General features: G+C 43.1%; 1 protein-coding gene across 2 annotated transcripts in view; it reads left to right on the top strand.

The window, feature by feature from the left end:
* Positions 1-1,406: 1,406 nt before the first annotated feature.
* Positions 1,407-22,376, top strand: part of LOC126174976 (ankyrin repeat and BTB/POZ domain-containing protein 2) — a 595,788-nt gene continuing 574,818 nt past the window's right edge. For both annotated transcript variants that reach the window (XM_049921452.1, XM_049921451.1), the window contains exon 1: positions 1,407-1,779. The gene's annotated coding sequence lies outside the window, so the exon portion shown is untranslated. The remainder of the gene's footprint in view (positions 1,780-22,376) is intronic.

The raw sequence follows: 22,376 nt of genomic DNA, 5'->3' as shown, positions 1-22,376 counted from the left end.
GCAACGAAGGGTAACTAGCGTCATTCCCGTATTCAAGAAGGGCCGTAGGACAGCACACAATTACAGATCTATATCGTTGACGTCAATCTGTTGTATAATTATGGAACACGTTTTATTGCTCAAGAATTATGACTTTTTGGAGAATAAAAATCTCCTCTATAAAAATCAACATGAATTATGCAAACAGAGATCCTGCGAAACTCAGCTCGCTCCGTTCCTTCATGAGAACCACAGCGCCGTAGACTATGGCGCTCAGATTGATGCCGTGTTGCTTGACTGCTTTTGCTGTTAAACCTCGGTTACTGCCAAATTTGATGATCCTAGATCAAAAGAAAGTACCCTACACGTTACGGTGAGACAGTTTTCGAGTATCAAGTGCGTAACAAAAGTGGCCGTACCTTTTGATCGCATTGACATGGAAGTTTCAGTTTTGTACAGCACCTAGGGAGCGTAGATTTTATTACGTGACAATAGTCTCAACTTAATACCTCTACCTGTTGATGAGAAAACGGCGTATTAAGTGATAGACGAAAGGACCGACAGTCGGACAACAAATGACATAGAGATTTTTTTCGTGTGATACAATTACAAATTAACACTTTTCGGATTTTCTCGTGTGTTTTTGTTATTAAATCTTGCTCCTTGCCAAATTGACAATCCTAGAACAACAGATAGTACCCTGTGGGTTACGGTAAGGGTGTTTTTGAGTATCTATGTATGTGACATAAATGGCCGCATGTTTTCATTCCATAGACTTCGAAGCTTCAATTTTGTACACCACCAAGGGATCCTATACATTAGAACATGACATAAATTTCAACTTAATAACTCTAGGTGCGAGAAGAATGCGTTTTAAGTGAAGAATCCATAGTGCGAGCTTATCTATGAACTTGAGTTACAAATTTCGTGATCTTCTGTGGAGTGCTAGAATTTCATAACCACCTTCGGACTAGTTTTTATTTTGATGATCGATAGACTTGCTTCACAGGTCAAATCCAAACATTTAGATTAAGGCCTACAGTAATTAGAAGGCTTATCCAATGCCAAATGCCGCCAGTTAAGATGGATGTTATTGTCGTTCTGAATACTAACAGTCGGAAACAAAGAATAGTTATCGGTAATTTCGTAGTAGCCGTAATTTTATAATAGTGCTTTGTCAGATGTTTTCAAATTTTCGAAAGTTGTAGGCTTGTATCAGTTTATCAGTTCTGAAATTTGCGTTACATTACAGGTTTTCATAAGTATGACATAGTGGCGCACCTATAAAATATGTAGGGAGCAAAAAAATTCGCGCCTTGCCCCCTTCGTCCATCTCGACCAACCGCCTGCTCTCGACACTCGGGAGTTACCGACTAGTGCTGCCATCAGGTGGACGAGGTGGAAACAGTGCTGCCGCCCACCGCGCGAACTAGCAGTGCGTTTGCCGCCTGCTGTCACGAGGACTGTTCAATCGCTTTAGTTGTTTTCATAAATAATTACGTGTTATAGGTGTGGATGAACATTTTGAAAAAAGGAAAACGGTTTTTAGTAGGATACACTTTGATTTCAGTGTTTCAAAGAAGTGTCCGCTGGCTGCTCTTGCAAGAGCACATTGTTTACATCCATCGTTGTCAGTGCCTCCGCAACTGCATAGGGTGACAACCCGACATGGTTGCATGCGATGTATCGCGAAACAAGGTGCCCGTAGTTTCTTCTCACACCAGCGAGCCAGGCAATACGTGTGAAACGAATTTGCAGGAAACACCGACGATGGCTTTAGCAGGACGCAGAATATAGACGGTAAGTAAATGTGAAATAATAATTCACTGCGCAAATAGTGTTTGCGGTGCTGCGTTTACTTAACGCACGGTAGTCGTTAACACAAGATAATGTGATTGCATTAGCGTAAGTTGTTCCTCGTAGCAAATAATTACTGCTCGTGCCTTTGGACACCCCTGTGGAATGTCTTGCCTCGGGGCACAATCAACCCAACGGAGGCAGGCTGTCTTGGGGCACGCACACGGAAAATTCCTGTTTCGATTAAAACATATTTCGAGACGGCACTTGGTGTATGCACTGTATATTGTTATTGCGTTGTGTTTTGTATTGTTATTGAGGAGAGCGATGATCTTCCTAAGTGGCATCGCATACTGCGGTTGCTGTGGTGATTATTTAACTTTATTTTCCGTACTCAAGTCTTCATACGTCGAGTTATTAGTTTGTACAGTGCCTGTGAGCGACATCAGATTTCTGAGAAGAGACAGAGCCGACTTCAATTCGTATAGTCAACCTACAGTGCACACTACGCAAAGGTAGTTTTTAAATATGAGACATACATTCGTGGATTGTTTGAAAGCGAGAGTTCTGATGTTAAGAAAGATTTCTATACTACCCTCTCTCGTTACTGCCATTCAGATGCATAACCAGACGCATAAACGTGTACACACGCCACTCAACAATTTTTATGACAACAGTGTGTATTTTTTCCTGGTAACAGTTTTGTAGCCCTGTGATAATAGATTGTGCAATAGACAGTATTCATTATGTGCAGTAATTGTTGCAACAAAGAAAATTAAGTTGTATCAGTCTCAGTACAGAATAGCGCACCCTGATGTCGTGCTCGTTGCTAATAACACTGAGTCTAATCGTCATCCAAAACATGGAGCAGACGAGACTGTAGATCATGTATAGCGGTGGATGCAATTTTTCGTAACCTTCGAAGAGCATTAAACTCAGTAATACATGAAATCGCACTTGAAGATTTGCACCAATATGGGACACCTAGTCAGCTGTGAGACTGTGTCGAAGAATTTGATTAGCAGAACAAAACGCATTATCCCGAGGCAGATTATTACCGACGTAACTATCGGTGCGTTTCAGGAAAGCGTATTTGGACTGTTCCTCCTCATAAATTACATTTATCGTTTAGACAGTAAAATTATTTTTATGTTTAAATAATGAAAAACTGCATCAGTTGCTTATTTTTTCATGCTTAGCATACATAACACGTTTCGAGAGTTAATTCTAATTTTCAAGTGCATTTGTTTACATGAATATTCTGCTGTTGTTTGCAATATTCATGTAAACAAATGCACTTGAAAATGAGAATAAATTTTCGAAACGTGTTATGTATGCTAAGCATGAAAAACTTAGTATCTGGTGCAGTTTCTCGTTATTTAAAACGTGAATGACACAGTTGCAGACTTCCATAAAATATCGTTTATGATGAACGAAATTAAGCAATTGGATTATTTTAATTGTATATTGGCCACAGTAGAAGTGTAACTCAGAAACATAGGGTATGGTAACATAAAAATGTAACAGCATTACAGGATTAGAGAATCACAACTGGATACAGTCCATTTCACCCGTATATACTTCAGGATATAAAATGTGGTGAACAAACAGATTCATTTGTGGGCTGAGCAAATGATGTCATGAATATAGCATTCTGTACGAAGGGGATTGGGGAAAACAAAAGAGAAATCTCCAGTGCAATGTATAACGGAGTCCATAGGTTTGATACTTACAACGTATCTACAGTGGGTGTCGTGTTCATACAAAAAACGGCAATACGGTTGATAGCTAGTTTGAGACTCGAGACGGTTTCAAAAATATTTAGAAAAGTTTGAACTTGGGGGGGGGGGGGTTCTATCAGAAGGGTGCTAAATTAGATGCGAACGTAATTACAAAATTTCAAGAACCAGTGTCGAACATTTTGCAACCACATCCACATTATACTGATCGTAAAAAAGAAAGAAAAGAAAAGAAAAGAAAAGGGATAACTACTGCTCACATCCAAGCATTTTCTTGTTATTCTTCAACCTTGAATGCCGAAATAACTGTTAAGAAAGCAAGAAATTCTTTGTGGCATGGAAACGCCACATCGTTGGCTCATAGTTGCCAAGTACTGAGCACCTATTGCCCACGTACGTTTAGTGGAGATTGGAAGTTGGTGATTTGTAACATGTCATGCTGGAAAATGCCGTGTCCAGTGAGGAAAGGATTAGCTGCGACGCGTCGCAGTTCCGAAGCTAGAGTATAGACGCCAGCAATTTTTTATATATCTTCTGTAATACTGGTACGCTAAGGCCCCAGAAAAACCTAATGCAAAGTTGTGTCCCCTGGCATGTATATGCTCATGGCGCACGTCTCCCAGAAGACAGTGTTGAATTGTAGATACTCTGACACTTCGACTGATGACCATAGATGTTAAGTCCCATAGTGCTCAGAGCCATTTGAACTTCTGACACTTCCATCGAAGCGACTTGACACTAAAAGAGATTCACCTAACAGGGCAACTCGTCTTTGTTGCTCAATAGCCCAATCACAATATTTTTTTCAGTACCGCAGTGGCAACACCGTTTCGCATCAGATCACCCAAGTTAAGCGCTGTCGGGCTTGGCTAGCACGTGGATAGGACACCATCCAGGTGTGCCGAATGCTGTCGGCAAACGGAGTGCACTCAGCCCTTGTGAGGACAATTGAAGAGCAACGTGAGTGAGAAGTAGTGGCGCCGGTCACGAAAACTGACGACAGCCGGGAGAGCGGTGTGCTGACCACAAGCCCCTCCGTATCTGCATCCAGTGACGCCGAGGATGACACGGCAACCGTCGCTACCATTGGACATTCGAGGCCTGTTCGGGCGGTGTTTGTTTGCTTTTGTCCATTGAACTGACAATTGCCGGTGATGTTTGCTCAACATAAACTAGCTCCATTTGCCCATGGACGCTGAAGCGCCCAAGAAACTGGCATAGGCATGAGTATTCAAATACACAGGTATGTAAACAGGCAGAATATGGCGCTGCATCGGCAATGCCTATACAAGACAACAAGTGTCTGGCGCAGTTGTTAGATCGGTTACTGCTGCTGCAACGGCAGGTCATCAAGATTTAAGTGAGTTACAACGTGGTGTTATAGTCGGCACAGGAGCGACGAAACACAGCAACTCCGAGGAGCCGGCACGGTAGCTCAGCATGTTCGGTCAGAGGGCTGCTTGCCCTCTGTAATAAAAAACGGACTAAAGGAATCAACTTGAACGGATGTCATCTGACGTCCGCCCAGACCAAACGCAACGAACAGTACCGAAAAAAAGAGGTAGCGTCCGCAGATTGTGGTCTCGCGGTCGCTTTCTCGCTTCTCGAGCACAGGGTCCCGGGTTCGATTCCTAGTGGGGTCAGGGATTTTAACCTGCCTCGAGGTGACTGGATGTTTGCGTTGTCCTCATCATTTCATCATCATTCACGAAAGTGGCGAGACTGGGCTGAGCATAGGCTGGGAATTTGTACGGGCGCTGATAACCGCGCAGTTGAGCGCCCCACAAACCAAACATCATCATCATCATCATCATCATCCGAGGTAGCGATGAAGTGGGGATTTTCTCATACCCCATTTCAGTAGTATACTGTGAATATCAGGCATGCGGTAAAACATCAGCCCTCCGATATCGCTACGGCCAGAAAAAGATACTGCAAGAACGGGACCAATGACGACTGAAGGCAATCGTTCAACGTGACAGAAGTGCAAACCTTCCGCAAATTGCTGCAGATTTCAATGCTGGGCAATCAACAAGTGTCAGCGTGCGAACCATTCAAAAAAACATAATTGATATGGTCTTTCGGAGCCGAAGGCCCACTCGTGTACCCTTGATGACTGCACGACAAAAAGCTTTATGCCTCGCCTGGGCCTGTCAACACCGACATTAGACTGTCGATGACTGGAAACATGTTGCCTGGTCGTACGAGTCTCGTTTCAAATTGTATCGAGCAGATGGACGTGTATGGATATGGAGACAACTTCATGAATCTATGGACCCTGCATGTCAGCAGGGGACTGTTCAAGCTGGTGGAGGCTCTGTAATGGTGAGGGGTGTGTGCAGTTGGAGTGATACGTCTAGATGTGACTCTGACAGGTGACACATACGTAAGTATCCTGTCTGATCACCTGTATCCATTCCATGTCCATTGTGCATTCCAATGCACTTGGGCAATTCCAGCAGAACAATGCGACACCCCACACATCCAGAATTGTTACAGTGTGGCTCAAGGAATACTCTTCTGATTTTAAATACTTCCGATGGCCAGCAAACTCCCCAGATGTGAACATTGTTCGACATATCTGGGATGCCTAGCAACGTACTGTTCAGAAGAGATTTATGGACAACTTGCTGGATTCATGGTGTCAATTCCCTACAGCACTACTTTAGACACTAGTCAGGTCAAGGCCCTGTCGTGTTGCGGCATTTCTGCGTGCTCGCGGGGTCCTACACGATTTTAGGTAGGTGTGCCAGTTTCTTTGGCTCTTCAGTGTAGAAGGCAGCGGTTCAGGCCGTAATCTTTGACGTCTGCAAGGTATTTCTTGCAATTCCAGGCAGATGCCAAGTGAACCAAATGCTAGATTACAGAATATCGGAGCAGCATTATTATTTTATTCAGAACTCTCTAGAAGACAGAACTCATCGCGTCATTTGAATGTTGCGAACATTACTGTTGTAAAAGTAACTTCGGTAATACCGCAAAGGCTGATACATTTCACGAAATATTTAAATGACCTAGTGGATAATAGCGAAAGCTCTATGAGGCTCATAGCTGGTGAATCTGCTGTGGGTAGGAAGTTGCCCAATACAGGAAGATTTGCAGACAGTCGAGGCTTTTTGCAGGGACTGACAACTATTGAGCTTCAACACAATTATACAGTACTGTACAAACAGTAAGAATAGTAAGAAAGACTCCTTATTGTTACTTACACTATTTCCGAGAGGCTCTGCATATAGCAACAATAGTTACTTACTCAGTTGCATGAAAAGTGAATGCCAAACTGAGATTCATTAGGAGATTGTTAAGGGGGTGTAATTCATCCATGAAATTACATAATCGATCGAGTCTTGTTCGTGCGTCTGGGATGTTTACCAAATCGAATTAATTGTGAAGACGCAGAGTGCCCAAAGAAGAGTAACGCTTTTCCTAATGTGTTTGTCTGATAAGCGCGAGAACGTCACGGGGAAGAGAAGAATTGTGCATCTTGAAGAAGAAATTTACATTTAAAATTCCGAGAGCTTATATCCCGAGATTAATCAGGAATCATGTTACACCCACCCACGATTATCTAGCGAAATGACCATGACCAGAAAACACTAACTACTTACCGGCAATAAGGTGGCTCCTGGAGTATAGACGTAAATATACATTGCAGCCGGCCGCTGTGGCCGAGCGGTTCTAGGTGCTCCAATCCGGAACCGCGCTGCTGCTACGATCGTAGGTTCCAATCCTGCCTGGGGCAGGGATGTGTGTGATGTCCTTAGGTTAGTTAGGTTTAAGTAGTTCTAAGTTTAGGGGACAGATGACCTCAGATGTTGAGCCATTTGAACACTGCCTGAAAAGAATTAGTACACACTTTCAGAGGTTTCCTGTTCACTCAGACTTTATTGTTGCAACAGCGCATATGAAGTCCATGAAATGATTACATTTACAGATCAATAGCATGAGCAGTTGTGAGGTACCAGGTATCAACCAATGCTGATATACCAGTATTAGTACGGGTGGCAATGCAGGTGCTGGCTCTGATATCCAGTCGATTGTACAGATGGCGAATACTGTCCTGGGATACGTTATGCCTCGCCTACTCGACTTGTTCACGTAGTTCTGTAACACTTGTTGGTTGACGAGTCGCACAAGTCATTCTCGTCCCATCATATCCCACACGTGCTTGAGTGGAGGCAAGTCCAGAGACCATGCTGGCCAAGGAAGTTGCTGCACGTCATGCAGAAAAAGTTGAGTGTCATGGACAGGGTGTGGGTGAGCATTATCCTGTTGGAACAACACATCGCCTTCCTGGGGCAAGAATGGCAAAAGAACAGGTCTAAGAACATTCTGCATGTACCCGGCGCTGGCTAGCGTTCCCTCCAGAAACATCGAAGGTGAACGAGAGTTGTAGCTCATCGCACTCTAGACCATACAGCCTGGAGCGGGGGCCAGTGTGTCTTGGAAGAGTGCACTCAACGAGGCGGCGCGCACCAGGTCCATGTCGTACACGCGAACGACCATCACTTGCGTGCAGGCAGAATATGCGTTCATTGCTGAACACCAGGGCGTGCCATTCCATCTTCCAAGTGATCCTCTGACAGCGCCAATCGAGCTGTCCAAGTCAATGCCGCGGCGTAAGGGAAGACAGGCTATAATCCGTTCACCATGAGAATAAACCTGATGTAAACATTGCATTATGTATTCTTGCGCGTTTTCTGGAACCTCATTGGATTTCCGTTTCACGTGGGCTGCAGCCAAGCTGTCTCGAGTACTGTCAAGTACGATAATAAGGGTACGTTTTGTACTCTGCTTTAGTCGCACAGCGATAATACGTGACAACAGCTTTACCGGCGCATGTAACTTGGACAGCACTGGCGGTTCAGCTGATACAGCTAACCTGCAACGAGGTGGACAACTGCAGTTCACACGCAAAAAGAGACAAGCAGAGGTGGACTAAAGCTTCGAATGTCATTTAATTTTTAAGCAGAATGAAATAATACACTGCAAATCTCCCACAATGCGCTCCTTAGACGACTAGACCGAAACCGCAACACGTTATCGTTTTAAGCTAACGTACTATTGTAACTAAAAACAAGAATATTTCTGACGTAACCACAGGATAATTTTTCTACATAAGCTGTGTGTAACGTAAGAGAGTATTGAAGCATTTCACCGTATAGTTAAATATTGAAGCCACTGAAGGTATTACTTACAGTCAGTCGTCTGGTAATCTCTTAACTCGGAAATACGGAAGCGTCCGATCTAACCCGTCGGCTTTGACCCATGACGTCACAAATATGGCGGAAACGACAAGACGAAAACACATAGAAAAACAACACACACAAAGGTTTCACAAGAACAATCTGCTAACATTGATAGCAAACAAAGATAATAATAAACAAGTGGTACTCAAGGCCAGGCAGGAGGGGGCTGCGCCCCCCCCCTGACCCCCCCCCCCCCCCCGCCAAAAAAAAAATTCCCAACCTAACCTCGTATTCAGGGCTACGCTACAGATCAATGTGTAGGTCAATCAAAAAAATAAAAAAAATAAAATAAAAAAAAAAGAAAAAACAATATTGATTCATTAGACATAACGAGTAGCGACAAAACATATAGACCATAAAGATTGAACAATCTAATGGCAAACTGATAAAAGCGCCGTAATGACGTCACACACCACAACACCCTTACGTCACGGGTCAAAGCCGACGCGTGAGATCGGACGTTTCTGTTGACCCCTTAACTCCTTCCTTATCCGAAACAGAGAAGTACATTTCAGTTCTCCAAGTGTCACCTGCTACGTTGTTAACGAGCCTATCAACAACAGAAACCATAAAGCCAACCGGGCGCACCTTTTTCTCTTCTTTGATGACGAGCCGTTCTATATCCCACCGGAGTTCGGCTGTGACGTGTGAAAAAGCTGCGTGCTTTAGTTCCAGTACGTGTAGTAGCTTAACAGTCTTGTTACTTCTCGGGCCAAATCCCGCAGCTTGGCTCCAGATCATTTCTGTTGGGTTCATATTGTAATGGTACAGCAGCAAATGTAAAAATGCAGCGTTGGTACAATGTGTTCCATGCTGTGAAAATCATTGTCGCTCATGTTTCTACGATACGTATCTACCTCTGTTGTATCAAACGCCGACCTCTGTGGCTGTGCGGTTCTAGGCGCTTCAGTCTGGACCCGCGTGACCGCTACGGTCGCAGGTTCGAATCCTGCTTCGGGCATGGATGTGTGTGATGTCCTTAGGTCAGTTAGATTTAAGTAGTTCTAAGTTCTAGGGGACTGATGACCACAGATGTTAAATCCCATAGTGCTCAGAGCCATTTGAACTTTTTTTTTTATCAAACGATGGGCATAGTCCAAATAAAGAGGATTTGGTTTTTCATTTTTGCTTTAAACATTAAATTGTTATGTTTTCTTAATTTCAACAACTTTTACGAACAGTCTTTCATAAAACATCGATAATTAAGAATTCGTATTGGAAATGGAAACGTGAATTTCGCGTCGAATATGTAATTAGAAACAAGAAGTCGTGCATTATTCATAAAAAAGATGATGAGTTTTATAATTACGAGATGTAGGTATTACAAATTGAACGAGGAAAAAAAATGATACCTTGAGGTTTTAAACCACAGCAAGAACATATATAATTGGATCATGTTCCATAACGCTACCGACTGAGCTACGTTTCAACAAAAAGGTGTATATTAACTGCCTTATATACAACTGGGAAAACTTCAGAGCCGATTATCTCCGTAAATTGATGAAAAACTTTAAGAACAGCCTATTTCTCGGCACCTTTTAACCGTGTTCCACGCTCGTGTTTCACTACGGAACAGAAAAGCAGCCTCAGCCATTTTCATACTGCACATTATCAGCGCGACAATCAGAGCACAACGCTGCAGAGGCTGTGACTACACGATTTTTGAAATAAAAACTACGTATCTAAAGCGTGATTAAGAAAAATGTTGGTTGCTATTAATACATTTGAATATCTTAAAGTTTCATTTAACGTAACTTAGTAATAAGATACCTAATACATAAGTAGGACCTACTTCCAAGAGCGTAACAACACCAGTGTACGTGTGCTACGGCTTCTGACCAATCATCGCGATTGTGTTTGTTTACATCAGGTTTGTTCTTACGTTGAACGGATTATAGAGGTGTGTGTGTCCGTAGTCCCACTCAGTTGGCTGTAGGAAGCCCGAGCACATATGCGTGGTACGGTCGCCTACTTGCTTCACACGTTTGCACGACACTGAGCATTATGGCCGTGAGCATAGACACAGATGGCGCTCTACGCTATCTGTTGGGGGACGACGCTGAAACCGTTGGCAGTACATCTACTATCACTCAGGTGGCATATGCCGTCATCGGATCGAAATAGACGTCAGTTTTCCAGGTGTACACAATTTTTTCCGACATTGTAGATGCGCACACATTCTGGCAATAAGATGTGGAGATAATGTAGTCAAAATTGGCTCTGAGCACTATGGGACGTAACATCTGTGGACATCAATCCCCTAGAACTCAGAACTATTTAAACCCAACTAACCTAAGGACATCACACACATCCATGCCCGAGGCAGGATTCGAACCTGCGATGCGGTCACGGTCACGCGGTTCCAGACTGAAGCGCCTAGAACCGCACGGCCACACCGGCCGGCTATAGTAAAAAAAAAAGAAAAAAAAAGCAGAAGATTCGCATGTATAAAATCGACAGCTGCTGTCTGAAAATGATCGAGATGGGTCGTTTTTGGGCTCCTAGTCGCTGCATCTGTCTGCCGAGATAGGAGGATTCAAGAGGGGCCACCACCAGTCTCTGGGTCGACCCGTACCGTTACCTGAGTTCGTCACGTGGAGGTCCCATTTCTTTTACTCTTTACCTTTTTCTGTTTTTTGTTGCAACAAATTTTTGCTTACTTAAAAGAAAATAACCGTTCGTGAAATGGTAGTGTAATTAAATTGTGTGATAATTTAGAAGGAGACAGAGAAGGTAGGCTAGATGACAGATGTTAGAATTGCTACCTTGGTATCTTTGATATCTGAGGGTGAATACCTCGTATTTATCATCGAGCCGTTGATCCGCAGACACCACACCTGATTGTGTGTTAGTGGTAGATAACTTGATTAAGGTCATCTAATTAGCTGGGTGTAATATACTTAGAACTAAGGTTATGTCGTTGTTCTTGTTGTTGCTGTTGTTGTCTTCAGTCCAAAGACTGGTTTAATGCAGCTCTCCATGCTACACTACCCTATACAAGCCTCTCCATATCCGAGTAACTGCTGCAAGCTACATCCTTCTGAATCTGCTTAGTGTATTCATCTCTTAGCCTCCCTCTACGATTTTTACCCTCAAGCTTCCCTCCAATATTAAGTTGGTGATCCCTTGATGCCTCAGAACGTGTCCTACCAACTGATCATTTCATCTAGTCAAGTTTTGCAACAAATTCCTCTTCTTCCCAATTCTATTTAGTACCTCCTCATTAGTTACGTGATCTACCCATCTGATCTTCAGCATTTTCTGTAACATCACATTTCAAAAACTTCTATTCTTACGTAACAATGCGCGGGCACTGTTTAAAGTACTACCTTATACTTACGTACTGTTTAAAAGTGACCTTTCAGTAACAATGACCGATCTCTGTTTAGCCTAATATGTCAATATGTAACATTTCTGTCGTCCAGAGTTCATAGTCGGTTAATTTTTCGGTGGGTTTTTCTCCACCTTCTTGTTCTTCTTCTTACACCCTATGAAGTCCCTCATTTTGTTGCATATTGACGTGCTCTCCTTGTGGCCAATTGTGCAGGTATTCTGTGTAAGTTGTTTTAGAAATTATATCTGCCAGTTTTTTAGATGCTTCCACTGATCAACATTCCTAATGGCTTCATGTACTTCGCGTTCAGTGGTTGTGTTGTGTACCTGTGATGTTCCCCTGGTGTTATTGTAATACCCGCTGAATAGGACTGTATGTTCTGGGTTCTTAATCCCCCAAAGTGCAATTTTGTGTCTGACCTTGTGGACCTACACGGCTGAGATAAGGTCCGTTTCTAGTTAATAAGTGCAACACGCCGCTGTTAGGGTCGACATGATTCATTCTCAACCGCTCCGAGATGTCGGTGAAAATTGCATCGGCTCTTCGTCCCTTATCGCTGACCTCTCATTCACCTTGCTAGGTCTCCTTGCGCCAGAATTTAAGTTGGTGCCTGATGTTAAGAGGTACACTGGTTACTGGTCTAACCTGGTCCAGACGACCCATCTTTAACCTGTACGTTGCAGCCCGATATCTAATAGTAATATCAGTCGAGTATCTTTCAAGTAGTATCACTGAGTGGTTCCTAATGCCCCTGATAGTCCAAGCAAGTCACTCCTAATTCCTTTGTCTCGTCTAAATGGCCGTTTACACACTCAGGTTTGGTTCAAATGGCTCTGAGCACTATGGGACTCAACTGCTGTGGTCATAAGTCCCCTAGAACTTAGAACTACTTAAACCTAACTAACCTAAGGACAGCACACAACACCCAGCCATCACGAGGCAGAGAAAATCCCTGACCCCGCCGGGAATCGAACCCGGGAACCCGGGCGTGGGAAGCGAGAACGCTACCGCACGACCACGAGATGCGGGCACTCAGGTTTGTCTGAGCAGGCCATGTTCCCAACGACCATCCTCACATCTGGTCTGCAGTACAGTATTCAATTCATATTTATAACTCCAAATCACAATGTAGCTTTCTCACAGTCCTTAATCAGTAGCCCGAGAGTGCAGAGTATTTTCTGACCATGACCAAATTAATTAAATTTGCTTGTAAGATAATTATTCTGTCCAGTCCTATTATTTCGGAGGTTATGACAAGAAACATATCAGCAAGGAGGATAAGGACAAAAAGTGGCTTCTAAAACGTGTACCACTTTCGCATGTTAATCTTTTGAAGGAATTAAAAAAGAGAACTGCTTTAACTACCTAGGACGTAGAGAGAATCTTTGTGTTGTTGCGGTATGTTACACCATGACATAAGCAGAAATGACACAGAAATGAGAAAATTGATAACTTCTTTTGAAAGTGTTTCAGTAACATTGAAGCAGTAACTCTGAGATACTTGGCAGCTGACTGAAGCAACGATTTGTCTCTACAAACACTGTCAGTGCTAATATCTGAATGTGTCAAGGGCCCGTTTAACAACTGTTCTGTTCGTGATGAGAGTTAATCGGTGTGTCCATGTACTGGCTGCAAAAGCAAAGTACTGATTCGAAGATTGCACAGTTATACGTTCTTGTAACTGATAAAGGTGGTCTTCAGGTATGCCACATACCACTGAAGACACTCATTGTTAATTCGATCCCACAGAGCTGCCACAATGCGGGGATGTTCATGGTTACATTTCGATATTAAAAAGGAAAACATTTCCTAATGTTCTCCAAAATTACAGGTATTTGGTCACGATCCAGCCTTCGACTTCTCAGGCCCATCTTCATGTGACAACTGAAAGTCGGAAACACAGGTAAACATGATGTGTGACTTACACAGATATTACGTGCACAGAAGATACAAAAATGAGAAAGTGTGTACCTAGTAAAATATTACAATATACATTAACTAAAAAGGAAAGTAAACAAAGTTTTCATGTGGAGATAGGTATAACAAATGATCAGAAATAAAGTGAATTTACTGTTTGAATCTAGTATTTGTAACGAAAACATAATTTAACAAGGGAGAAAACGGAAATTGGTTCTGATCATTTAATACTAGACTGGCAGTCTTCATTTTGTTTGTGCATTTCCAATGCACTTTTTCAGACTGCTTGCAAATGATTTTATATACAGCACTCTGCGCCAAGGGTTGCAGTTTTCTTTAATATTCAATAAAAAATTTGATATGTTATTGATATTCTAAAATGCAGGTCTGTAGCTAAGAGACTAACTTTTTTGCAAAATTGTCTAAAATGTTGCCAAAGTATGGAATTTTGCCCCAGGCTTTGAAACTATCGAGTGATTGTTGTTGGCCAGCGTACAGAAGTGGAGCATTTTTTTTTTTTTTTTTTTTTGCTGAATATTATCAATCAAGGTAAAGCTATATCCATTACTGGAAGTGATTTGTTTGATGGTTGGTAGTTCTGTTTGAAAGGCTGATTTGGATAATGGAACAGATGTGAAGCGATACACCATTGAATGGAAAGCTGCCTGTTTGTGGCTATGTGGACGCTGTGAGCGTGCAGGGATTACTGTTATCATGAGCTATGTTTTCCTGTAAGTGCTGAATACGTGTTATCTTGTATTAATATCTATATTAAGCAGAAATATGACCGTACTGGAAATACTGGAATTCAATCATGCCGCGTAATGCCAGCCTAGTTTTAAATGATCAGACTCAATTTCCGTTTTCACATTTGTTAAATTAAGTTTTCGTTACAAATACTAGATACAAACTGTGAATTAATTTTATTTCATGTTATTTGTTATATGTATCTCCACATAAAAACTTTGTTTACCCCCTTTTTAGTTAATGGAATTAATGTAATATTTTCCCTATTTCATGTGGAGATACGTATAACAAATGATCAGAAATAAAATGAATTTACTGTTTGAATCTAGTAGCAGCAGAAGTCGACTCTTTCTTCTTTAATGGCCAGCGTCCCTCTTGTTTACGTAGCCATATTGCCACAGCTCTCCCTGACCTACAAATATGCACTTTTTCAAACTGCTTGATTATTGTATCTTCTGCACAAATAATATCGGTGTAAGTAGCACATCATGTTTATCTGTGTTTGCAACATTCAGTTGTCATATGAAGATGGTCTGAGAAGCCGAAAGACGGTTCGTGACCAAATAAATATAATTTTGTTTTTCTTTTTAATATTCTTATCATGTTCTGCCAAGCATCGACGGAAAAAAAAATCAGTTAATGTTACGTTTCACCTTCTGTTCCAAATAGTTACAGACATTTTCTATGGTATTAAGATTGCATCATTATTTAGCGAGCCAGTCGAAGTGCAGTAGGATTTCTCAGCGTTCGTCAAACTAGGAACGTACGCGTACAACCCTGTGAACAAGGCTGCTGCCATCTTGGAAGATTGAAGTGTTCACCGCGGAATCAAAAGGTAGGTGTAGAAGAAAGAGCAAAACTGGATCAACCGAGAATGCTGAAATAAATGTCCTTCATGTTCTCGATAACCTGAATAAGTGGACACAAGTCATGGTGACTGCAACCTACATCCCTCTGAATCTGCTTATTGTATTTATCCCTTGGTCTCCCTCTACGATTTTTACCCCCCACCCCCCTGTTCCCTCCACACTTCCCTCCAGTACTAAACTGTTGATCCCTTGAAGCCTCAGAATGTGTCCTGCCAACCGATCCTTTCTTTTAGTCAGATTGCACCACGAATTTCTCTTCTCCCCAGTTCTATTCAGTACCTCCTCAGTTACGTGATCAACCCATCTAATCTTCAACGTTCTTCTGTAGTACCACATTTCGAGAGCTTCTATTCTCTTCTTGTCTAAACTGTTTATCGTCCATGTTTCATTTCCATACATGGATACGCTCCATACAAATAGTTTCAGAAAGGACTTCCTGACATTTAAATCTATACTCGATGTTAACAAATTTCTCTTCTTCAGAAACGCTTTTCTTGCCATTGTCAGTCTACATTTCATATCCTCCTTACTTCAACCATCATCCGTTATTTTGCATCACAAATAGCAAAATTCATTTATTACTTTAAGTGTCTCATTTCCTAATCTAATCCCCTCAGTAGCAACTGATTTAATTCGATTACATTCTATTATCCTCGTTTTGCTTTTGTTAATGTTCATCTTATATCGTCCTTGCAAGACACTGTCCATTCCGTTCAAAAGTGTCATGTCTGTTCGTCTCACTGCACATATCTTTCAATTGCTTTCTGTACTATGCTGTAGCAGTTCTTCCTATGTATGGACAAAGTTTCATCGAACTACGTTAGATGGCAGTGAAACGTCATGGGAAAGTTACTGTCGTCTTTAAGTTTTGCTCACAAGTGGTCAAACATTAGGACCTATTTGCAACAAAATAATATTCTCCACGGGAATCAACTTGGTTTGTGTAAACACCGACCACGCGAAAATCATCTCGCCCTCTTCTAACATAATGTTCTGCAGACAGAGCAAACTGGGTTGATTCGATGTTTCAGAACTTTTGAAAAGCTTTTGATTCAGGACCACATCGATGCATTTTGAAGAAAATACATAGCTGTGGTAAGTCTAACCTGATTTACGACTGAATCGAAAATTTTCTGACAAGCAAGACACGGTACGTTATCAAGGACAGACATTATAGTAATACCTGGTGTGCCCCAGCGGATTGTAACAGGACTGTTGTTTTTATACATGACTGATTTTATGCATGGTATTAGTGGCAGTCTCAGCCTTTTCGCAGACGATGGAGCTATTTATGAGAGAATTCTATCCTGCAAAATTTCGTGTAGTATTCCGTTAGACAATATCCTGGTACAAGGACTGGCAACCTACTTTTAATGCAGAGAAACACAAAGTTGAGCTCTTAACGAAACTTAAAAATGTAGTATCAGTTAGCTGCTGAATTAGCCCTGTCGATGCCATCGCTTTTCAGGAACGCGTACCATAATGGCTGGGGATATTTTATGACCAACACAAGAATAAATTTAAAACAGTACAAATTTCCACAAAGTATATTTCGCTTTTACTAACAACGAACTGTTTAAAGGGTTACTGATGTATTATGTACGGTCCAGAATATAAAAATATTTTTCAGCGCTGTCTTAACAATACCAAAGCATTTTCAACAACGTACCAGTGAACAACCCCCTGCCACCTTCCTTCCCCCCCCCCCCTTTCTACGATCGAACTTCCATTTGTGAAACAGCTTCAAACGCCTGAAGCATGTAAGCAGAAGTAGTTTAGAAAATGTTTGAAATTATGTTTAAGGTTTGTTGGAAGTGTTTAAGTGCTCTCATTATAAAACACTTGATAAGTAGGTAAAGGTAAATTATGAGGGGCGTTCAATAAGTAATGCAATACCTTTCTTTCTCAGGCAGTTTCGGTTGAAAAGACGCTGATTTTGTGGGACATCCTGTAGTGTTTCCGCTCCAGCCCCTATAGTTTCATGGAGTTCCGATAGGTGGCGGCGCTGTACGTAGCCTTCAAAATGGCTTTTGTAACGAAGGTGTGTTCCAAGCAGAGAGCTGTCTGAGTTTCTTTTGGCGGAAAACCAGAGCATCACTGATCTAACTGGGCGGTCGCAGGATGTATACGGAGACCTGTCAGTCAACAAAAGCACGGTGAGTCGTGGGGTGCGGCTTCTGTCATCATCGCAACAAGGTCGTGCAAAGCTGTTCGATCTCCCGCGTGCCGACCGGCCGCCTACAGCTGTGTTGGAACGTGCGGACACTCTCATTCGATGTGATCGATGGATCACAATCCTACACCTCGCAGCAAAACTTGATGTCTCTCTTCGTAGTGCTAACACACTCATCCATCAGTTGGAATACTCAAAGATCTGTGTTGTTTGTCATCCACCCTACAACCTGGATCTCGCATCTTCCGACTTCCATCTGTTTGGCCCAATGAAGGATGAAAACGGGAAGCAGTATGTGGATGATGGGGAGGTTATAGATGCATCAAGACGTTGGCTCCGACGTCGACCAGTAGAGTGGTACCATGTGGGTATACCGACCTTCACAGTAACAAGGCGTAAGGCCGTCGCATTGAACGGACATTATATTGAAAAACAAGGTCTCATAGGTCAAAATAGTGGGGAATAGTGAGATGTATTGCCGGCCGCGGTGGTCTAGCGGTTCTGGCGCTGCAGTCCGGAACCGCGGGACTGCTACGGTCGCAGGTTCGAATCCTGCCTCGGGCATGGGTGTGTGTGATGTCCTTAGGTTAGTTAGGTTTAAGTAGTTCTAAGTTCTAGGGGACTTATGACCTAAGATGTTGAGTCCCATAGTGCTCAGAGCCATTTGAACCATTTGAGATGTATTGGAATCGGAATAAAACCAACCTGCTTTCAGAAAAATATTGTATTGCATTTCTTATTCTGCGCCCCTCTCTGGCGTTAGACGAACCGGTCGGACTGGACCGACCACCGTGCTGTCTTCTGCCAAAGGCGCCGCTGGACGCAGTATGAAGGGACATGTGGTTATTGCGCCGCTTTCCCAGTCGTTGTCAGGTTTCTTGACTTTTGAGCCGCTACCAATCGCTCAGGTAGCTCCTAAGTTGGCCTCCCAACGCTAAGTTCAAATGGTTCAAATGGCTCTGAGCACTATGGGACTTAACATCTATGGTCATCAGTCCCCTAGAACTTAGAACTACTTAAACCTAACTAACCTAAGGACATCACACACATCCATGCCCGAGGCAGGATTCGAACTTGCGACCGTAGCAGACGCGCGGCTCCGGAATGAGTGCCTAGAACCGCTAGACCACTGCGGCCGGGCAACGCTAGGTGCTCCCCGAACCATTCCTCCCATCAGTGGCAGTACCGGGAATTGAACCTGGCTTCCCCGCATGGCAGTCAGCCGCGCTGACCGCTCAGCTACGGAGGCGCATGCTGGCTGAGTGCAGTCTGGGTAATTTGCGCTAAACAAAAGTTACATTTCATGCATGTCAATGTTTATTACGTAAAAACTCCTAAACTGTGAGGGAGGATCGGAAGGTACACACAATTATGTTTTCCTCCCCTAGTACTGCAGCTAGAATATTGAAATTTCACGACGATATACACACTGGCCATCAAAATTGCCACACCAAGAAGAAATGCAGATAATAAACGGGTATTCATTGGACAAATATATTATGCTAGAACTGACATGTGATTACATTTTCACGCAACTTGGGTGCATAGATCCTGAGAAATCAGTACCCAGAACAACCACCTCAAGCCGTAATAATGGCCTTGATACGTCTGGGCATTGAGTCAAACAGAGCTTGGATGGCATGTACAGGTACAGCTGCCCATGCAGCTTCAACACGATACTACAGTTCATCAAGAGTAGTGACTGGCGTATTGTGACGAGCCAGTTGTTAGGCCACCATTGACCAGACGTTTTCAATTGGTGAGACATCTGGAGAATGTGCTGGACAGGGCAGCAGTCGAACATTTTCTGTATCCAGAAAGGCGCATACAGGACCTGTAACATGCGGTCGTGCATTATCCTTCTGAAATGTAAGGTTTCGCAGGGATCGAATGAAGGGTAGAGCCACGGGTCGTAACACATCTGAAGTGTAACGTCCACTGTTCAAAGTGCCGTCAATGCGAACAAGAGGTGACCGAGACGTGTAACCAATGACACCCGATACCATCACGCCGGTTGATACGCCAGTATGGCGATGACGAATACACGCTTCCAATGTGGTTTCACCGCGATGTCGCCAGACACGGATTTGACCATCGTGATGCTGTAAACAGAACCTGGATTCATCCGAAAAAATGACGTTTAGCCATTCGTGCACCCAGGTTCGTCGTTGAGTACACCATCGCAGTCGCTTCTGTGTGATGCAGCTTCAAGGGTAACCGCAGCCATGGTTTCCGAGCTGATAGTTCATGCTGTTGCAAACGTCGTCGAACTGTTCGTGCAGATGGTTGTTGTCTTGCAAACGTCCCCATCTGTTGACTCAGGGATCGAGACGTGGCTGCACGATCCGTTACAGCCATTCGGATAAGATGCTTGTCATCTCGACTGCTAGTGATACAAGGCCGTTGGGATCCAGCACGGCGTTTCTTATTACCCTCCTGAACCCACCGATCCCATATTCTGCTAACAGTCATTGGATCTCGACCAACGGGAACAGCAGTGTCGCGATACGATAAACCGCAATCGCGATAGGCTACAATTGTACGCATTTCTCCTCCTTTCACGAGGCATCTCAACAACGTTTCACCAGGCAACGCCGGTCAACTGCTGTTTTGTGTATGAGAAATCGGTTGGAAACTTTCCTCATGTTAGCACGTTGTAGGTGTCGACATCGGCGCCAACCTTGTGTGAATGCTCTGAAAAGCTAATCATTTGCATATCACAGCATCTTCTTCCTGTCGGTTAAATTTCGCGTCTGTAGCACGTCATCTTCGTGGTGTAGCAATTTTAATGGCCAGTAGTGTAGTTTGAAGGTTGCACTACAGAACGTATTTTTTTTTTTATGTGCGGCTCTAGCGAGAGGATTCTGAACTATGGAACGAAAATGGTGCGCATGTTCCTGTGGTCAGTTTGCGAAGAGCACCGAAATGTATTTCGATACTTAACTCCGTGAAATTTACAGGGACATGCGTGGCGTGTGTGAGAACAACTGTATGAACCGTGGCACGGTCTCTAGGTGGTGTGCATTCTTCCAAGATGGCCGTGTGGACGTTAGTGATTCGCCACGCTCGAGGCGGCCGGTAACACTTGCAACCCCGCATTCTGTCGGTGCTATTGGCGCAGCAATTTTGAACGATCGGCGTGTGCAAATTGCGAACCTTGTCGCAGCAGTTCAACATTTCGTATGGTGCGGCGTACGATTTGTTGTCGGCACGTTTGAAATTTCGTAAAGTTAATGCTCGCTGGGTGCCTAATAACCTGACAAGACAATCACAAGAGCCAGCAAATGATGACAAGCTTCGATCACTTAGTGCGTTACGCCGCAGAAGGACACGACTTTTTCAAAGGAATCGTCACTGTTGATGAGTTGTGGACGTACCATTACACGCCCGAAACGAAGCAGGCCCCTCTGGAGTGGAAACATGCTGGTTTCCCGGTACGAAAAAAATTCAAAGTGACAGTCTGCTAGGAAAGTGGTTGTGACTGTTGTGGGATATGCAGCGTGTGTTATTGGTGGACACTGCTGAACACGGAACCACTGTGAATGCTGCAGTCTACATTAAAACTTTGATTAAGTTTCTCTGAGTTATAAACGCCACAACACTGATGCTGACGGTGTCAAACTTTATCACGACAGTACTCGTCCCCATTCTGCTGCTCCTATTTTTGGGAAAATCGCCAAATTTGGGTGGGAGGTGCTCCAGCATCCACCACACAGTCGGATCATGCACCGTCGGACTTTCACCTTTTTAGTCCCATGAAGAAATTCCTGTCCTGCCAACGCTTTGCGACAAATGCGGCAATGAAGTCAGCAGTCCACAGATGAGTACACTCCAATCATACAGACTTCTACGAACAGGGCATATTGAAACTTGTACCACAATGGGAGAATTGTGCTGAGAACGTTGGTGACCATGTACAAAAGGAGGTAAAAGATGTAAGTTAGTTTGTGATTTTTTTTTTTGTTACCTATGTAACTTTTTGGTGATAAAATTATCGTGCGTTACTTTCCGACCTTGCATCGAAATGTTATACTGTTGCAGGTATGTTCAGTGGTATACATAGATAGTGTCTGCAAAATGTGTTGCGAATAGAGTTAGAAATGAAGAAGTAATGAACTGACACGTTATGCCTGATGCGGCGTCTTACTGCATTAAAAGTGGAAATGTATTGAGCGATAAACTTTTCTCCTGTCATCACTTGGTGGGGGGGAGGGGGAAAGGTGTCAGCGACAAAATGTTTCGTAAAGGTTTGAAATTATAAAGGCAAACAAGATGAAAAGCGCGAAGAAAAAAGTTCGGAACACAAAAAACATGCTTATATTTCGTAAATAGAGCTGCAATGCGACCTCCAGCGTGTGACCAGACGAGAGGAAACGCAGATGCCAACCAAAACCGAGAAGATCTGTAAGTAATCATTTGTTTACATAAAAAACGAAGCATGGACCGTTTTATATTCTGCAAATAACATATATCAAAATAAAATTGTGTCATTATAGGTACCGCTGACGATGCCTTAAAGTGAAAAAGGCGAATCGCGTCTGGGAGATATAAAATACAGTGCAGCTAGAAAAG

The sequence above is a fragment of the Schistocerca cancellata genome, chromosome 3 (genome assembly GCF_023864275.1).
Source record: "Schistocerca cancellata isolate TAMUIC-IGC-003103 chromosome 3, iqSchCanc2.1, whole genome shotgun sequence".
Taxonomy (NCBI): domain Eukaryota; kingdom Metazoa; phylum Arthropoda; class Insecta; order Orthoptera; family Acrididae; genus Schistocerca; species Schistocerca cancellata.
The sequence above is the reverse complement of the archived record's forward strand: the minus strand, read 5'-3'. Positions and strand labels throughout refer to the sequence as shown.